This window comes from Amblyomma mixtum, chromosome 4 (assembly GCF_055824585.1).
Source record: "Amblyomma mixtum isolate Tamu chromosome 4, ASM5582458v1, whole genome shotgun sequence".
In the NCBI taxonomy this organism is placed as follows: Eukaryota; Metazoa; Arthropoda; class Arachnida; order Ixodida; family Ixodidae; genus Amblyomma; species Amblyomma mixtum.
Window position 1 is genome coordinate 85,930,606 of NC_143015.1, and position 8,121 is coordinate 85,938,726.

At 44.8% G+C, this 8,121-nt stretch overlaps 1 pseudogene; it reads left to right on the top strand.

Moving 5' to 3' along the window:
• Nucleotides 1–6,676: 6,676 nt before the first annotated feature.
• On the top strand, nucleotides 6,677–7,895 carry LOC149347292 (uncharacterized; annotated as a pseudogene).
• Nucleotides 7,896–8,121: the final 226 nt, after the last annotated feature.

Consider the following 8,121-nt stretch of genomic DNA (forward strand, 5'->3'; position numbering starts at 1 on the left):
ATATCCTGTGTAGGGGACTCCTGCCCATCGTGGCGCGACGCATGAGCTTTACCGGAACTCGGGAAGAGCAACCTGGATCTCAGAAGCCCCACCAGTGGCTGTGTAATACACTGCCACGTGCCGAGGCCATGGCGCATCGCTTACCCGCTGCACCACTCCTCCAGTAAGGCTATAAGAATTCTGCGCGATCTATGAATCCTACAAACGGGCCATGACGTTATCAACGCCGCATGGCTTGAGTGGACTAGTCACAGGGCATTTCCAAAATGGGAAATATAAGCACAGAGAAATTCAAACAGAAATTTGGAAGTGCGGCCGCTCCTCCCAATTCATTACGACGCCACAAACTGTGGATTGATCGTAGAACATGGATTAATGTAAATCAGAAGGTCGCTATATGAAAATTACGTTTGACCACCAATTAGAAGGCGCTTGAATTCTAGACGGCAACTAATGCGGACAATATGAGCTCAATACAACCACTTTCAAGCGTAGTTTTTCCGGGAAAATCACTAGAACCATATATACACTCATTGTAGACACCGCAGCAGGTCACCTAACTGTTATCGCATTTTCCTCGTTCAAAATGACTGTAGAAAGCACTTAAGTTTTTTATGTTTCTTTGCATTGTCTATTTGCTCCTTTGAATAACTTGAGCCCGAGACTACATTAACAAAAATGAACAAGCACTAGAGGCTTATACTGGCTCGAGAAGGTTTTTGAAGTGCTCATTAAGAGTTATCCCTAAGGAGACAGAGAGTCAACTTTTTTTTGAAGTTTTGTTTCAGCTTACAGAGTATCGTATTAGCTTGTTTCGTAAAACAAAAGGATGACGCTGTTATAGGCTTACAATCTCGTATGGTTTGAATAGGCATACACTCTGAGACATAGGTAATTATTGGAGCTCCGTAAGAGTAGGGGCTATATCACCTTTCAGCTTAGTATGGTCTAAATTTTTTGACTCTTTTTCCAATGTATTACGGCTAATTTTTTTTTTATTTTTCAGCACTTCCACGTTTTTAGTCAATAAAATATGTCTAACTTTCTGTTCACCAAATTATATAATAACTTTCGACGCTTGAAGGGCTCGAAGTGCGCTTGAAGGGCATAGTAGGGGTTCTAGATCATGCCTTACCACCTCCCCGTAATGTCTGCGGTAAAAAAAAAAAATGTCCTCTGTGGCATCAAATTTTTACAAGCAGCATTTTGTCCGTCAAGACGCAACCCTAGCTTCCAAGGCTGAAGCCTTCGATTCACATTGTGCGAAAGGTATCCGGCTTTAAATGCGAAGCAGATCCTTACCCCTGATGAACCGCATAGCTCCATCGAAGTCCCAAGGCACTGGAAATGAAACAGCCTGAGATTACATTGGCGCTCTTGAATTCTACGTTCGGAGTAAAGTTCACTGAAAAAAAAGCAAGCTGGGGAGATCAGGGAAGAGAGTGTACACAAAACAGCGCAAACCGTCTTTTTATTAACGCAAGAAAGCATCGTGGGTTTGTACAACTGAACACACAGACATGCACACAGGGAGCTATAAAACTGAATTTCATTGGCAGCAAGGAATGAACTCTGCCGCGCTGCAATGCACACTTCGTTATTTGACTATACCAGAACAGGAAAAATTAAAATTTATTCAAGCTATTGAATTGCAAAAAGTCACGGTGTGTCGCATAACCTGAAAAAAGTGGCACAACGGCACGGTGTGACGGTAGTGTTTTCGGCACCTTGTAAGATGTCTGGCTTATGTGCACGAATTGCAAAGGCCAGTGAGGGGAAGAAGCCCAAGAGCTGCACTGTTAGGCATGCTAACAAGTTCGTTGCTTGTTCGACTAGGGTCGTTTACAAGATACCCGTTGTCATGTGGTAGAGGCCAAACTGGCCGATGTGTTAATGACCGGGCACGCGAACATAATAATTCTCTGAAAAATTCCTCAGATCCAAATACCCTCCCACGTCACTGCAGGAGTTGTAAAAAATGTGTTCCTCTAGTGTTCTAGGTTTTAACAACATTTCTGTTATCAGAAAAGGGAAAAACAGGGAAGGGAGGGAAATCCTTGAGGCCTTCCATATTAGGCTGCAAGGCAGTGACACATGCATCAGTGCACCGTCCTTGCATCTCACTAGCAAGGAAGTTAATTTCCTAAGCAGAAGTGTGCGCGTGCAAGATTTATAGACATATTATCTCTATTTTGTTGTTTGCCAGTGTTCGAGCGTGTATCCACTCCTCGGTGATCTGCCACTTATGTATCTGTTTGTTTCGTTTGGTGTGTCTGATACGCATGCGTCTTCTGGTGACCTAGGTTGGCCGTTTCTCGATTAAACTTCAGTTGTTAGTCCAGTGTTGCCCTGTGTTCTTCTTCTCCTCGTGTCTCGTTCTTTCGCTGGTGAAGTTATGTCTGATGTACACCAACTAGCCCACGTGGGTACCTTGTTACAATTGCAAAAAGCTTCGCACTTTCGCTTGCGAGCTTACTTTGCTCTCGACAGCACTGAAAAAGTGATCCGCATCCCTACACTGTACGCAGAAAGGAGTAAAGAGGTAGCAAGTTGTCGTCTAGCGCATTCACTTTTATAAAAGAGACGGCGCAAGACGAGAACTTATTCTGTTTTTACTCCCATATGGGTATATTTGTGCTGAGAGCATTTTGATTTCTATGCGAGGCCAGCCAACTTGGAATCACGTCGTTGCGGACGTTTACTGCCTTGCTTGAGCCTCTTTCGTCTCCCTAAGGCCAGAATTGGGCTACAGATAGAAATTAAAGCAGGGGTAACCAGAGCGTAGCCCATTCTCATGAAGGAGAAATGCCTTATTAATTAGGAATAATATTCTGCTGAAGTTTAAAGGGTCTTCGAAAAGGAGGCGACAGTGACAGCAGTTCATTCTCTAGATTCGCCTCAGTACCCAAAGCCCACGGCAAGAAAAAAAACAGCGGACGTATATTTCTAAAATACCTTGTGTGGTGAAATCTCTTGCGATAACTGATTTCGTTTAGGTTGCTGCGCAGTACTGGTATGGAGTGAAAAAAATATTATATTAAACTTAGAGGAAGGATAGCCAAAGGCCGAACATTCTCTTGTCGTGCAGAGCTCTTGTCTTCTACTCTTTCTGTCCATGTTTTTCGCGCTAAAAATTTTGCAAGATGTATGTCAACCAACTGGCCGAGCATGCAGTACTGTTGACATTCTACTCTGCTACTCAAAGCGGGTCATAGTCAGCGATCATGATTACCAGAACCACGATGAAGCACTGCCGAAGATGTTTCAGAGTCAGATCCAAGGAGGATACTAGTATCAAATTTTTGGTGCTTTGCACCGAATATGATCCAATATCGGTTATCTTTCCTCCTTGATAAAGCAACTTATGAACGCCTTTTTTGGGGGGGATCTGATGCTTTAAAGTGATATTTCAGTGCAAATTATTCCTCTTTATCAACAAGTAGCTATTTCTGGCGGTATTTGCAAGGCAAACTCCGGATGCTGTTACTTTTCTACACTGCGCCTGTTCCGCATGTTGAAGAAAAAAATACTCTAGCTGCATATTCCTCGGATACATGCCGCAGTGTAAGACCACGACGCAGATGACATTGCCGTTAATATACGCACTGTTTTAAGGTCCAAGATTCCCGGTAGAGTAGCGTTGAGGCACCCGGCTGGAAAAGACAAGAACATGCGTAAACTTGTGACACTGCAAGTGAAAGTAAGCAGATAAATGAAAAGGAACGAGGGCCTGGCCATTTGAAACGTACGAACGGAGCGGTCTCCAAAACCAAGGCACGCAATGTAATTTAGGCATGTACACATGCATACATACACACAGTAGACACCTGAGGTGCGTGGGTGTTTTTGTGGAAGCAGTTGGAAGCAAACTCGCCTTGCCGCTCTACATTCAGAAGCTTCTCTCTCTCTCTCTCTCTCTCTCTCTCTCTCTCTATATATATATATATATATATATATATATATATATATATATATAAAATGCGAAATTAAGAAACGCTTCGTTTATTGGGAGTCGTCGTTTCGGACAGAGCCTGTCCGAAACGTCGACTCCCAATAAACGAAGCGTTTCTCAATTTCGCATCTTATTTTAAACTAGCAACCAAGTACGTTTACCTTATTGTGCTACATATATATATACATATATATATTGTATATATACATACGGATCCTTCGGATCCAACTACGGATCCTTCCGCCCTGCAGCCACATTATCTGAGCCAGATTGTCTTGAGAAACTATATATTTTAAACCACAAGCCAAATTGCATGGGATGCATCTGAGCACAACTGGGAACGAACTGCGCATACGTGCTATCGGGTTGCACACCAGATTTCTTCACAAGACTTCAAACTCGTGTCGGTTACCCGTGCCGGTGACTTCAGTGAGCTGCTGTTAATTGATAAGGTGCCCTCAACAAATTGTAGAGTCTTATACACAGTCTACAGACACATTTTCGGTGCTTTTCTATAAGCAGTAAATATCCAAGATATAGTCTTGTGACAATATATTGACTAGTGGACGTACATCTGGCATATACTTTTACCCTTTGAGTGTATATTGTCACGTTGTAGTGACGGCAGTCCAGCGGTCAGGAAGACACGCCGTCGGCCGGACCTGTACACACGTCCTTCGATTTTTGTGAAAACTTTCAAGATTGCTAAAATGCGTTTGCTTTCGAAAGCAGCAGAGTGAACAGCCGTCTCCGTAGCTCATTTGGTTCAGCACCGTACGCGGAATTGGGAGGCCTTGAGCCCGGATCCCACCGGCGGCATGTCGTTGTTTTTTCTTCTGCTTTCTATTCAGTTACCTTTTATGATTAATAAAATAACACCATTGGTTTACCGTGGTTCAACATAAAAATAAAATATACAGATAGAAACATTCCGTTATGCTCCTTGGTTTCGGTGAATGTTGGCTTTCTTCGTATACAGTTGACAGCATAAGAGAAAGAAGCTTTTGAATGAAGAGCAGCAAGCCGAGCCTGCTTCCAACTCCTTCCTTAAGCAAACAGGGCGCCAGAGCGAAAGGACGACCACAAAATGGAGAAGATCGGGAGTGACTCTATGGGAAAACTTTTTCTTTTATCACAGGCACCAGGCTTGCCTCGCCCAAAAAGCGGACAAAAGCAGTCCACCCTACTAAAACGGTTTATAGACGCTACTGCATTGGCAGTCTAGTCTATGTACACTCAAAGGGTAAAAGTGTATGCCAGGTGTATGTCCATAAGTAAATATATTGTCTAAAGACTATATGCAGGATTTTTACTGCTTATAGAAAAGCCTCGAAAATTGGTCTGCAGACAGTGTATGAGACTGTCTACAATTTTTGGAGGTTGTGGGCAGCTTATCAAGGAATAGCAGCTCACTGAAGTCACCAGCACGGGTCGCTCGCACGAGTTTCTAGTCTTGTGAAGAAATACTGTGTGGAACCCTATAATACTTCATGTGCAGTTTCGTTCCCAGTTGTTCTCGGATGCATCCAGTGCAATGTAAACGATTAAGTAAGCCCTCAGTTCAGAGCCACTTCTTCTTTAGCACTCTTCGAATTTGGCTTGTGGCTTGAAATATATAGTTTCTCAAGACAATCTGGCTGAGATAATCTGGCTTCAGGCGGAGGGTTCCGTAGTTGATCTCCAAATTATTTCTGTACTGTACCAGGAATACCAAAACACACACGAAAATGCTAGGCACGCTAAAATAACACTCGTATAACAATTAAGATCACCTCATGAATGAGTAAAATTGTGTCAAAGGGCAACTGAGTGGCGCGGAATTGAAGAACATGGTTGGAGATATACGTCGTCCAGCCACATTTATTTTTTCTAAACAGCGGGCACAGCTGCAGGAAAGCCTCGCTGGGCGTGGAGCGATGCTTTCAAACGATTCACCGTCCACGAGTGCCCTATGTTCGATGCTCACGCTTTCCAGCGCGAAGGATGGTACCGAGTTGAAGGTGGTTGCTGAAACAGCATGCCGCCAAAACGCGAACTGACCATAGAGTACATGTCAGCCGAAAAAGCTCGCGTGTGTTACGACTGGGGATATGTGTAAAAAAAAAGTCATGGACAAACATCAGGAGTTCGGAAACACAGAAACGTGGCAATAATTGCTTTGTACCCTAAAAAAGCACTGATATAAAACTAAGTAATCCAACAGAAATCTCCTGCGTCAGGGCCTGTACAGCTGCGTTGTCCGCAGGAAAAAGGCCTCCTTTATTGATATATGTTGAAACCTGTCCCTGCCAGTAGCGGCCACCTTATACCTGGACACTCCTACTTTCACCCTCCCGTCTGCCTGCGGCGCGCGGACTATATTTTCTCTCCTTTATACCTTTTTTCTTGATAACTTCCTCATTCATATAATTTAAGAATATCCGCAGGGCCAGTGGCATGAGCACGGGGAGTGATTACTAAAGTACAGGAAGTAAAAAAAGAAAATAGGAGCGGCAAACGTGGGCAGGACGGCAGGAGTGGGCAACGTGGGCAAACGTGGGCGGGATAATAGGAGTGTGCAGGACGGCAGCAGCCTTCACAAGATGCCTAATCGTTGCATGTTCTTCGTGCAGATCCTCGCGGCTGTTGCTGTTTCGCTTTTTTGCGACTTCGACTCAAGAGCGCCTGCGCAACCATCAAGCTTGCGGCACGTGGATGGGACCATCAGCTTTGCTACGGACTGCCATGTCACCCTTGTTGGTGATATACCTGGCGTGCTCCCCTGGGCACCTGAGGGCTTCCCACGTGCCCGTCTACACCGTCCAATCACCATCGGCCCTTGGTCTACGTCAGCTCTTCCTCGGACTATAAATCGGACCGCACCGGCGTACCGCTTCAGTGGGCAGGACCGCAGCAGCCTTCACAAGATGCCTAATCGTTGCATGTTCTTCGTGCAGGTATGTGACCTAAAGAACGCTCACTGCGTTTGATCTGATGATCGTTGTTTGCTGCTGTTTTCCTGCCCACAGAGTTTTGTTAGCTTCTGTTCAAATGCTGTATTTTGCTTTTCTCGCCTTCTACAAAGCGGGTACGTTGAACAAAACCCAGGCCCCCCTAAACGATCAGTCTCAGCTAACTCGTCTAAACAGCTTAGTAGGAAGCGGGCAACGCGTTCCAATACTGACTTGTCCTCCACTCCGGGGGTCGCAGACGTGCTTTCTCAGCTCTCGCAACTGATTGCTGGTCAAGAACGAATCGCTAGTGACATTACAGATATTAAGAAAACTTTTTCCGCTCGTCTTGATGTCCTCGAAGCTCGTGTCTCATCACTGGAATCATCTGCAACTCCTTCAGCCTCTGAGTCATTGAGCGCTAAACTCCATTCGGACATTACCTCATTAAAAAAACAATATCCAACTTGGTTGTAAAGAATGAAGACTTAGAAAACCGGTCAAGGCGAAACAATCTTGTTGTGCACGGTCTACAAGAGAGTCCTGATGAAGATGGCGCCAGTTTATTGTCCAAAATATGCAAAATATTTACTGAAAATCTTCGCATAGAATGTCCGCGCATTGAGCGTTGTCATCGCATCGGCAGACCCAGTGATGGACGTACACGTCCTGTCATTCTAAGGATCCTTGACTTCAGTGAGAAGATTGTTGTCATGAAGAACCTATCGGAACTCAAAGGGGAAGATTTTTACATCACTGAGGATTTCTCTGCGAACGTCCGTGCCCTTCGTAAGAAAATATGGAATGCATCTTCCTCGCTTCGTGACGGTGGTTCAAAAGTGAAGCTTCGGTACAATCACGCTTTCATTGATGGTGTCAGGTACAAATGGGATGAAGCTTCGAGTAGCTTGAAACGGGACCCCCATCACGATGCGACCGAATCTTCTGAGCTTCATTCGTTACCCTGTCATGAAGCTAGCGAATCTAGTGAGCTTCATCCGTCAACCCGTTGACGTTCACCTAGCTCGCCACCAAGTCTCGTTCTCTTAAATCTTAATGCTAGAAGCATCTCAAACAAACTCCCTGATCTGCTCGCTCTTGTGTCCTCCCATGACCCTCACATTATTGGCATCACTGAAACCTGGCTACACCCTGACATATATGACTCTGAATTTACCCCACCTGGTTACCTTGCTATCCGTGCTGACAGGCGTGAGGGCAAAGGAGGTGGTGTAGCTT